Source organism: Lichenostomus cassidix, chromosome 5 (genome assembly GCF_008360975.1).
Source record: "Lichenostomus cassidix isolate B80296 chromosome 5, HeHo_3.0, whole genome shotgun sequence".
NCBI lineage: Eukaryota > Metazoa > Chordata > Aves > Passeriformes > Meliphagidae > Lichenostomus > Lichenostomus cassidix.
The window spans coordinates 40,784,972-40,797,360 of record NC_139486.1 but is presented as its reverse complement, the minus strand read 5'-3'; the positions used below and the strand labels follow the sequence as shown (position 1 = coordinate 40,797,360).

Here is a 12,389-nt window from a genome sequence, read left to right as displayed (position 1 = left end):
GTCATACTTCTGCTGCATGAGATAATGTAGTACTATGCCTTTCTCAGGGTTAAAACTTGGTTTTCCCTATGCACAGCTAAGTAGCTGTTCTGATTTGTATCATCCCTTCCTAAATATAGTACATTTTAATTTTTGCATATTAGAATTTGGAAACCCCAAGGAAGTGGCTTTTTGGAAGAAAGTACAGTGGTAGGTGGTATTCCAGAAGAAATTAACTAGCCCACATGTTTGATTTCCTTTATCTATTTTGACTATGATGGGTTTGAAACCACATGGTAAATAATTGGTTACGGATTCAAGATTGGACCTAAAATATCATAAATTGTAGTGATATCTGGATTGAAGGGGCATTACAGGAAGAAGGAGGTGAGGCAGCAGCATGTTAGTGACTGCATGAAGTGAGCACAGGCCTGGTGTGGGTGGTCTAGAATGAAAAGGCTTGTCCAGGTGTGGGGCTTGCTCATGTGTGCCTTCATCAGTAAGGTGCAGTGGTGGCCAAGGTGATCCATGCAGACCTAGGTTGGCTAGTAAGCCCTTTTTTTATCCAAAAAAATGGTGAGGAGCACAGGAGTGTGGGATTGGCTCCACCCCAGCCAGCCTGCACCTGGCTGGTGTACTGGCAGCAGGCAGGGTGAGCCCCGCCTGGCTCCCACTTGGGACTGTCTTGGCTCTCTGCTTTCCTTCTCGGGGCTGTGCTGCAAGGAGGTTTGTTGGTTGAGTGCAGGGCTGGGTGAATGTATGACTACAAGGTGTTCTTTGGCTTTTCAGGAGGCCAGAAGGCTCCATACTGGAGGCATCCATTGGTTCTGTATGAGCTACTTAGGTTTGGATGGGCTTGTCAGCTGAAAGCTGGCAGGCTGTGTTATGTAAGAATATACTCCTGAGAGTCTCCATAGCTCCCTTTCTTCTCTTGAGACCCCCTACTTGTCTTCCCTAAAAAGTATAGTATCTTGGGCACAGTGATCCTTGTTGCAGACTTAGAGGCTGCAAATGTTTTTTATCTTTGGCACAAGGTAGAATGCTGATGAGAATGGTAAAGGAGTGTCCAAGCAGTTCTGTGGCTTGGGATTCACTGGAGCTGGAAGTTAAGAACAAAAACAAAACAAGAACGAAAACAAAACAAAACCAAAAACAAAACAAGCCCCCCCCACCCCCTTCCCAACAAACTGTCTCTACAGCATCAGTTTTCTTAGTCTTTCTGTGCTTCCCAGTGTGTCTGGTTTTGGTATATTGTTGATGCAGTGAAATTCTACTCTGTCACTTGCATTTGGAATAAAGATTTTAATTCTGGGAATAGGGAAGGAGCATGGTTTTTCTAATACATGGAATATAGCTAGATAATTTTGGTATTTTAAATGTACTTAATTTTAAAAATCAGTTTGCTGTCTTCAAACCTGTAGTCCAAGGGGATTCTTGACAGAGTCTCTGATGAAGGGATTTCCTAAATATCTAATCTTACAAATTTTGTTATATCTGTTAGATTTACGTTAATTAATGTATAAAATAACTTGAAAATCCACAACATCAATTTAAAGGACAGAGAGAAAGTTAAGCTAAGTGACCAGTGACATTGCTTGCCATGACCAAAAGGTAGTGGGGAAAGCACCAAATCCCAAAATAGCAGATGAAAAGAAGTTCAAAAAGAACAGAAGGAGATGATAGTGTCCCGTGTAGGATGTAGTTCAGCTGGGTGGCTTCTTGTTACAGTCTGTATTACATGCTAAAGGTTTACATGGATTTGACAAAAAAACTAGTCAAAAGTACCTTGATAGCTTTGTTTCCTGTGAATTTGTCCAAAATTGCCAGCTGTAGTCCACTTAATTGCAGAGCTGCAAGCTGGAGACAGGATGATCATCCTGGAGAGATATCACAATACTTAACTTCTTAAAATCTCTCATCAGTATCTCTTGCTGACCACTACCAAAGACCAGTTTTGGGTTGGCTGGATCTGTGTTCTGAGCTGGAAGGTCTGTTCTTCTGATAAAATGGTTACACTGTGAGAGAGCTTGTCTACACTATCTTGGTTTTTTTTTCCCTCCCTCTCTTCCAGTACAAATAGTTAGATGCATGCAAAAGGAAAGGAACAGGTGGATGACAACATGGGGTTTTTTCCCCTAGCGACTTGAGGCACTGGATGTGCCATGCTCATACAGAATGATGTATTATGTTTGAAATATATCTAAACCTTAATTAAAACATTTCTTCAAGACTGTGTTTTTTATAACTCTGAATAGATCAGGTCCTAGTCATGAAGCTGTGAAAGGTCAAACAATGTTTCAAAGGTGCAGAGAAAAGGTTGTATTTAGCACTGCACGAATTTCGTGCTCACGGTCTGATCTTTAAAAACCCATTACTAGGTGCTGTTGGTTCTTTTCATTCCCGAAATGGAGACTGGTGTCCTCCCTGTGAATAGGGAGGTGCTCGAGTAAGATGATTTGAGTTACTGGCAGCTGGATAAGGGGTTCAAGAGTGAGCCCTGTCCGGGTTCTGATGCTTCGTGGAACCAGAGTCTCTGTTCTTTTAGGACCACTGTGCGTTTGTCTCTCATATAATTTTTATTTCGTATCTCTAGCTTCACCTAGCCTCTTTCTCATGAAGAGATGAACAGACACCCTTCAGAAGTCAAATTGTGTGTTGAGATGGTGGAAATGGAAGGATAATTCCTATGATGCCTTCTCACGATCTGAGGAAATGTAGAACCATGCAGTTGACTGTATCGAAAACAATAAAATTACAGTCAGGCTTATTTTGTTTTCCATTTTCTTTCTGATCCATTAAATGGATAGTAGTGAATAGATTCTTGGTGAAAGTTTGTAGCTCTGTTTTCAGAATTAGCTCTGGTTTCGCCCACATCTTAGAGCTCCTCCAGCAGGTCAGGTTCTTTACCCTTATTCTGCTCTTCAGAGTCAGAAACAGGACTTTTTTCCTCCTTTGAGATATAGTGTTTTCCAGTTGGCCACAAACAATTAACTTATAGTGTCATCCCAATGTTAGCCTAAACTTTTGGTGATTACTCTGTGAACTTATGGAGAGCAAACAAAACCCTTTCGAACTCATCTCCCAGAACAGCTAACTCTTAATCATTTTAGCAGCCTTTTTTTTTTTAATCCTTTTTTGCGGCTGTTCCCATTTAAAGTTAATGTATTATTGTTTTCTATTACTATAGGAAGCACCTCAGTGGTTATATAAGTTGTCTTCATAGCTGCATCAGAAGGACAATTTATAGACAATTCTATATGCAGACACTGCACCCCAGATACCCTTTTTTCCATTCCTTACAATGGTCACTTCACCTCTAAACAAAATTAGTCTCAAGTGCATATCTTGACATCTGGTATCTCCATGTCATTGTGTAATACCTGGCAATATTTTGTTTTATTGCTGTGGTGTGTAGACCCATGTAATTCTTTGCAGTGTGACACTGTGATCCTTTTCAGGACCTAGATTGTCTGTAAAGTTCATAAAGAGTTTTGTTCTGTGTGTGGTGATCACTGGTAACAGTGCTGAACAGAATTTGTGCTGAGATCAGTCCCTGAAGAGTATAACTAGTAAATTTTTTTTTTTTTTTTATCCTGATAAAGTTCTGGTTTTTGGTCTGAACCATTGTAGCTGCGTCCCCAGGCAGCCCCTGATGATAGTCAAAGATTCTTATGTTTCAAAATATAAAATCATTTTCTTTTGCCTCATAGGTCTGGAGCATTATTCTTGTCTAAACTGAGTATACCTTTTAGAAGTTTGACACAGTTTGCCTTTTGATTAAAAATGGATCTAATGCTGCATTTTATACCAATCTCCACTTTTTCTATGCTCACAATTATTCTGACACCTTGCATAGCTTTGACTCGAAGTGAAAATGCCCATAGCTTGCCAAGATCACTTGTTATCCTCTTCCACTTGCAAGTGTTGGTTCTTTGTTGCCACATCAACTAACGTGAATTTATTTTCTGCCTGCTACAAATACTTAGTGAAAGAGGAAAAAAAAAAATCTCAAATTTCTTTTAGTGACTTCTGATGTAGAATCTTCTTTCAGCATTGCAGGCTCTAAACCCAGAGGCCCTTCTTCTGCCTGCTTAATGCCTTCTCAGAAAAGTGACTTATCTATGCATGTTTCCAGTGGCAAACACACTGAAAGCCTTCAGATGGTGCCAGTCCTGAGCTATCTGATCTTTAAAATGTTCGTGTTGTATTCACCCCGTCCTAGAGGCAGGAAGAACCAGAAATGGTAATTTGAATGACCTCTATGCATGTGTTTTTTTGGCCTGGTCGTGCTTGCCGTGACAGTCAGCATCTGTCACGTATTTCACAATGATGAACAAACGAGAGGTTGTTTTTGCTGAATATTAATGCTATGCAGTAACTCTTACTGTAGTGTCTTACAGAGCACAAGGCAGCTATAGCCTTTGCAAATGCTTAACTTGAACTGGCTTGAGCAGGTGATCTGAACAACTTCCTTGCTACTGCAGAAAGTTAAAGTCAGGGCAATCTTGGTTTCACCTGACATTTTCTGGATCAAAAGACTTGAAAGCAGCCAAGGGGTAGGGTGGGGGCTTCTGAACAGGATGACAGAATTCCCCCTCTCCTCCCAGCCTCCCATGTCCATAACACAGCAGCTCTTTACTAACAGGAAGAAAGTCCTCATGGCAAAGACTGGAGTTTGAGTGCGTGAAAGACAGCCAGCCTGAACTGAGAGAGCTCCCATAGAGGCAACTGGAACTGGAATTGCTTAAACATTAAGTGTGACTTCCATGAATTCTTCAGTATGCTTTTCTTCTTGGGATTTCTAGATTGCTTCTAGTTCTCAAGTCTAAAGAATCTTGAGAGCGCACTGCCCAAAACCCTTTTTTTGCTGTAGTTCTGGGTGAAATGGGAACTTGTCAGTGCTGTGATATTTATAGAATGTTTTTCTACCCACAATCCTAGCTCCTAGACACAAGCTGTTACCAAGTAAGTGCTTGGTTTTGGGAATTGAACCTTTTTCTGTAGCCTGTCTTTTCAAAGCCTGACCATTAGGTGTTAGCTCCTCTGTGCAGAAAAAAAACCTTTATATGACCAAAAAAAAAATACAGAACTTCTAGGATTGCAGCTCTGGTACAGATCTTTCTGACAAGGCTTCCTATTTCAGCTGTGAAATTGAGAATAGATGTGAAGTTTGTCTTATTTTTTGCCCAGAGTTTTCTGTTTTTATTTAATAAAAATGCGGGGAGTTGCTGCTGTCTTATTAACTTGCAGCCGGCATGCTTATCTTCTTTGTTCTTTGTTAAATATGAGCTGGCATGTGTTAGACTGCGTTAGCGTTCACTCTTTGGGACTTCAGTGGTTTCTAAATTTGGCATTGCTAAGCCGGTGCCCTGTTTGCTTGAATCAATTGGGGCTGCTATTTTTAGCAACAAAAGGGAATTGAAATAGCAATTTTCTTTCCATGTAATGGATCCCCAAGAGGAATACTGATGCAAGCTCTCTGTCATCCTGTATTCTCCCCCTCCCCAAAAGCACTCAGACGAAAGGCAGCTGTCATGGTTTGCGGCTGTATTAATCTTTAATCAATCGAGTGTTTTCTGCATTCAGGTGTTCAGGGAAAAAAAGGGTCACGACTAAGATCTGCCTAGAATAACTAAGCACTCATGCATGGTCTGTGCAGTCAGAATTTGTGGGTAACGGCAGGGATAGACGAAGCAGCTAAAAATAGTATATGCTTCCAGTGTTTCTCCAGTCTATTTTTGATGCTTGATTTTGATAAGGTTGATTGGAGTCTTACTAAAAATAGCCGTTCCTAGCAAGCTGAGGACAAAAAGTAGAATATTTTTAACCAGCACTAAAGTACTTTTGTTGGCTGGAGATAATCTAGAAGCTTGGTATTGGTCAAATGCCAGTGATTTATATAAATCTGTAATAAATGAAGCACTGCTTGATGCCAAGCAGGGATAGTCTTTTCTCCCCTTGCCAGCTTTTGTTTTCCCCAGGAGCTGTCATATTCTTAATATAGCCTCTGTGTTTCGTAGCAGAAGAATCTCGAGTCTTCAGTTATTTATGGGCTGTACTTTAAGCCTGTGCTAAGGTTAGCTGTGCTGTGAAGTTTCCCTCAACTGTATTGCTTTAACAAGACACAGAGGGTGCTAGCTGATGTTGATGTGTGCTGCAGCTGGGTACTGTGCTGTGACAGACCCTCACTTGTGTTTGGATTCAGTCTTGCAGGACAGGGATGGTTCTTCTGTTTGAATGGAGGATGTTGCAGACAGACTAGCTCTGCAGTGGCCATTTTGACAACAAATTTGAACACTTCTTAGGGGATCAGAGATGTAGCTAAGCTACCCTCCTTGAGATCTGTTAGTTAGCTTAGTTTTTTGACAGGAAGGATGTAGGTATTCCCAAATTGCTGGACCCACTTCTGTCTAGGGAGAATAACACTGCTAGTGGCCTGAGTTCTCCCTCCTAGGTAATGACATGCATGAGTGCATCTGCAGTGCTCTGAAAGATTGCCTGAAAACTTGGACTTTTCTGAATGAAAACAGGAAAATGGCTGAACCAAAAAGAATATGTAGCTTGAAGAGACTAGTAGAGAACATGCGTAATAGTTGCTAGCTTCATTGTGCAGGTAGTCAAAGCACTGCAAGGAGTATGCCTGGTGCTGTTTGCTAGAGGCAATATGGATAAAAGTATTCTGTGCTTTATCACCATTAAGCATCTCAAAAGTTCATTTTGCTGTGGAAAACGTGTTTGTATCTGAAGGCAGGCTTGATCTCTTTAAGCTTTTTTTTTCACTGTAGTCTAACCTTGAGTTGGGGAGTCACGAATCTATAATCTTGTTTCAGCGTGATTGCTCTGCAGAACTGCAGTAGAATTTTCTATGCTTGCTGTTGCTCCCTCTCCCTGTGTCAGCACTGGTCCTTGCTCCTGTCGTGAGACGAGATGATTTCTACATGCCTGCCTCATACTTTAAGTGCACCACTCTTTGCTTTTGTTTTAAGATGTCCTGGCTGCATAAGAAGCAGGTAAAAATGTTCTCTCTGGGCCTTGAATGCTCTCTTCAGTCACAGAACAGACTGCCATGGGCTGCTGGGTTCTGCTTTCCCTTGGCTCTGGAATGGTGGTCCCTTTTTTATGAGCAGGGAATCTTTATCCAGTATACCTCTTAGGAGGTTGGGGATATTTTTGGCAACCTTTTATTTGGTAACACAGTGGCTTTTTTTTTTTTATAAGCAGAAAGAACATGTGAGTTTTGCACACTGTTGGTGGCACTTTATCCCTTGTATTTAGCCATGGGCTGTGAGGTTTCCAAAGGGTGCAGGTGCTATTGGAAACATTTATGTATTTACCCCTCTGTAAGCCTTCTGGAGAAGAGTCTACATTTTTATCCCCTAAAGTACCACTGGTTGTTTTAATCTTCTAGACTAAAGTCACAGTCTGGTTGCACGTGTTCTGTAGGCTTGGTGTATGGCTTTTTTAATAATGGGAAAGCTCTTCTCTTTTGGTGCAAGATGACACATATCACTGACTGGTGAGGTTTTTTAACTTTGTGAGACTTTACCCTGAGCTTGGTACTGGCCAGGAAATGTTGCCAATGCTTATGAACGACATTATACCTGTTGTATATGTGGCTAAAGCTGTGAAACACTAGGAGATACTTTATCTAGGTGGTACTAAGGTGTAGTGAATTAGTGAGTTGTGTCTGTCCATAACTGTTCCAGTAGTAGAGGCTGTGGTGGATGCCTGTATCTTAAATTAAAGAGACCACTGTAAGAGGTCAAGGAGTGTAATAAAACTCAAAGTGGGAGAGGAAGAGTGTGTGGGGGGGGGGGTGGCGAGGGGGTGTTGTGGTTTTTTGGTTTTTTTTTTTTTTCCCTTTCTTCTTTCCCCACAACCACATAGGAAGCAAAATTCTGACACAGTCATTTGGGCAAGGATGCTGTACTGTCCTGAGGTGAGGATTTTGGTGATTTAGGGAAATGATTACATGATGTATTAACGATAATGCTGTAATAAAAAATTTAACTGCTGATCTGTGATCTTGTGCTGATGGCTTGTATATATACAATGGCAATTGAAATATCTACAGCCTACATATGGCATAATCTCCTCCAGCAGTCTGAGCAGATGATGCCCCATACTGCTCTCATTGTTCGGAGACCTTGATACTGCATTTGAAGTTCCTTTTTGCACCCTATCGCTGCATCCAAAGCATGGGCAGATTCACAGTTGTTTATACTAATGTGATGTACACTAGTGGCTAGCACGAGTAATGATTTTAGTTTTATCAGTTTTCCCACTTCTTGTCTACCACTTTGAACAGTGTAGGGTCAGTTGGAATATAAGACTATTGATGCAAAACTGAAATGAAAGCCAGGACTGGAGGATGAGACCATACATGTATCTGTCACTCATTATAACAATGATTATGCCAGTCTTACCCAAAGTGTCATTTCCTAGAAGAGCAAGAGATGTTCCGTGCAGTGTGCTGGACTCACTAGGGCCAGGCTTTGTGGACTCTGACTCAGAACAGGAATTTTTAGACAGGTTTCTTTTGAACTTAAAAAATATGATGTATATGTCAGCTCTCTACTAATGCATATACTAGTTTCAAAAAAGTTTCTTGAGATGTTTCAGGTGAGGCCTAACTATTTTGTGAAATACAGTGTGTCCAAAGCTGCTGAAGACTGGCCAGTGGAACTTCCCAGGGTAGAGCATCTCGAGCCCAATGCGAGTGCATGTATTGGTTTATTAAGAGTGAACTTAATATTCGGAGAGTTTTCAGAGTATGTCATGTTACTGGATACCTTTCCTTATTTTTTTTATCCCCCGACTTTTGGGGCTGTGAGGGAAAAGGCAAAGATGGGTATTGACTTCTGTGTCTAAAATCAGCCAATGCTGCAATACAAGCTTCCATTCAGGCAAACATTTTCTTGGTGGGCTCACACACAAGTCGCCTGGGCACTCTTCTTGCTTCTCTCCTGGAGACAGCAGATGGCTGAAGTGGGAAGCTACTACAGTTAGTCTGACTACTGAGTAAATGTGTATAATCACACTTAGGTGCTGGTGCAGCTTTCTTGTATAGACAATAACTTATTTCTATCCTACTTGCTTTGCTTTCTTTAAGCTCTGCCAACTGCAGTCAGTTTGTAACTTCTGTTGGAAGGCAGTCTGTAGAAGAAACAGAATTCAAAAGCTTTATCCACACTTGGAGTCAAACTAGCTTGGGCACATCAAGTTGATAGTAGAAATTTAGTTAAACTGACACAGCTTTGGAGTGGTTGAAACTGCAACATTTGGCTCCAGTGTGGAAGCTAGAGATGAATGTAATCAATATGAGAATTTTAAGTGACTTGCTAATGTACAAACTTTAGGTAATCCAAAATGTAGGGGAAGATAAGGTGGTTGAATCTGGGCTTCTGTTATGTTGGTCCAATCAGTTGCCTTTACACTACTGCTTTTCCCTGCTTTTACAATGTAGGCTCTAAGTTTTGCTTTCTGCTCTGGCAGATTGCTGTCAGGGCAGCCTTTCTGACCCTTCAAACAGCTCACTAGGATCCCATAAATGGGCAGTGACCAGAGCTGGCTGGACTGGGTGCTGCTGGTCAGTAGCAGGCCAGGTCTGCTTTAGTGCATGTTTCCCATCACGGTCCGTGAGTGCCGACCTTGACAGCCTCTCCACCAGTGCAGCTGTAGCTGGGGAATCCATTTGCTCTGAATGGGAGGGAACTGAGCCAGGTGGCTTCTCTCCAAGGGCCTTAGGAAGAGAAGTGTGGCCTGGAAAGAACGGGGTTTAGGTTATACATTGGAACTAGTCCTTGTACTGTTTGTTCTTCAAGATGACGTGGGAACATGGAGCAGAAGGCAGTTATCCTTCTCCACATGGAACCTCTAATTAAATGACAGTGTCAGTGTCGTCTTGTGAGGAGTTCCCTTATTGCTAAAAAAAACTAGCTGCATACTTTATCCTGATGCCTATGCCTTTACCTGCAGCAGAAGTGAAGCAGTAATGTGTATCAGCCAGGGATCTGTTTCTGTAGGTGATGGCTCAAAAACTACTTTTTTCCTGATGGGATTTTGTAATTTTTATCTACATCAGATTTGTTTAAATTTCTTATATTCTGTTCTGGAGGGTACTTTAACCTCTGGACTACAGGTTATTTTAATTTGAAATAGGGCCTATAAAGGGAAAAAAATTCAGCCTGTTACTCACACTTCAGTTAGGAATCTTTGATCTTCAGCTTACATCTCGTGCTCCAGCTGATTCCATTACCATTTACTTAAGCAGTGGATTCAATAAATGAGTAAATATCCTTGACTGAAACTACTTGTACTTTACTAAGCTTTTAAAGCGCTACAGGTGCTTTTTGGAGTCCCTGCCTCATGGAGCATGCATTTTTGGCTCCAGCTGCTAGAAGTGGGACAATTTATGGTGTCAGAAAACAGTATTTTAAAATGTTGAGCTTGTTATCTGGGAATAAAACCATTAAGTCCGTAAATTCTGAACTGGAAGGAGAACAATCTTTAAGTGTTTCAGGGACTCCTCTTTAGGTGCCTCACTAAGTATAATGAAAGAAACAACCACTTTCACCGAGTCACTGAAGTTGAATGTTTTCCAGATTGAGTCAGTTTAGAACTTGTACAGCTACTGTTGTGATCCTAATGGGTAGGGGTCCTGGTACTTGTTTTCACTGTATTGTTTGCTTCATTGTTTTGCTGAAGCAACCATGACTTGTGTGATAATGCATAATGTGAATCCAAGGTTAGCAAGGCTGAAACTGAAGCTTTAATCCTTGAACTAAAGGGGTGGTGCTGTCCTGCAGGACTGTGGTGCATCTGGCTGAATGGGTAACAATATTGGTACAGGTTTGGTTGAAGGCAGTGGGCTCCTGGGAATGTATTCTTGATTTTTTTTTTTCCCCTAAAGTCTGCTTTTTTTTGGTCATTTTGGACTCTTGCTTCACCATTCTATACATGGCTTTGTCTCTGTGACAAAACTGTCACTCACAGTTGCCTTATGGTGGCTGGATAGGAAGTGGCAAAACAGTGTGACACAGACACTTGGTTTCCTCAATAAAATTCTGTGGTGCTGAAAGTGCAGCAGCCAGAGCTCTGTTTGGTAGCCAGAGCGTCCCATGTGTGCAATATGCATATCCTTATCACTCTGGAGCTGTGGCATCTTGAAAATAAACTCTGAAACTAGAGAAGGGATAAACATACGGCATAAACATATATGCATGTGCCTTCATCTGTGGTCATCTGTGAATGTCACTGAAATCAGGGACATGACTGGATCTTTCCTTCTAGCCTTTTATTGAATTGTTGCCTGACCATTCAAGCTGAAAAAGAACCTTCGCCGGCAGTTTCATCTTTGGTTATTACATCCACTTGTTTATAGATAGCAGGCACAGAGACTGAAGTGGTTACAGCATTTCCTAGCTGTTATTACTCAAACAGAAATATTCTGGCTGCAGTTTGCATGCCAGTTGTTAGAGGGGATCTGCAGGCGGTAACTAATCAAATCATCTGCAAACACATCTCCTTCCGGTGCTCTGAAGGGAAGTTATTGCTGAATCCCAGTGCCAGACAGCACTTCATCTGCTATGAGTTTCAGTCAGGTAGAGGTTGACCCGGGAGTTTAACCAACACTCCCAGTTCACTTTCCTGAAACATTAAACAAGTCCAATTATTTGGCTGTGGCTACATTCAGTGCTAAGCAGTGGAAGCACAAACCTAGCTGTTCTGATCTGATAAAAGGACAAACAGAAAAAATCTGGTGTATTCTGTGGCTACTTGGAGAGTGAGAGCAGAGACCGGTAAATGAGGTTATACAGGAGACCAAAAACATAAGGATGTTGAGGTGTAGGTATTGGGTTTGGTGAGAAGAAAAAGCTGAGGGAGAAAAGAAGTGGTGCTGAATGTACTTGCTTAAAAAGCAGTTTCTGTCTGGAGGAATTGCTATTTACTAAGATGATCAGCTACTAGTGTGGCGAGAGCCCTGGAATAATCTGTCAAACTAATGGCATGTTGAGTCACTCACAGCTTCTCAGCTTGTGGAAAAGAATCCTAGAAAGACTTGAAGCTTGACACAGATCCAGTCACCCACAGGTGAGAAAGTTGAAGCTGTAGAAGCCAAGCTTGCAACTGATGCCTGGATCAGTCACTCATACTTGCTGCTGGTGAGCACAATGGTCATAGTGTTCCTCCAGCAGATTTGAGATCCCTATCAGGCAGCTCTTGCTCCTGTCCTAAAATATTTTCTTGGATGCTTACAGGCTTGGAGATACCTTTTCTTTTACTGTGTACTTAAAACAGTTGGTTCAATAGTCATAAATGAGCTTTTTTTTCTTAGTTAAATGACTTGTAAATCTCTCTTAGTCCACAAAACTTCTGAAGAAGTGTATTAGGACAGATGACTGGTGTGA

General features: G+C 41.5%; 1 protein-coding gene across 1 annotated transcript in view; it reads left to right on the top strand.

The window, feature by feature from the left end:
* Positions 1-12,389, top strand: part of HSD17B12 (hydroxysteroid 17-beta dehydrogenase 12) — an 84,012-nt gene that overhangs the window by 19,793 nt on the left and 51,830 nt on the right. The gene's annotated exons all lie outside the window — the stretch shown is intronic.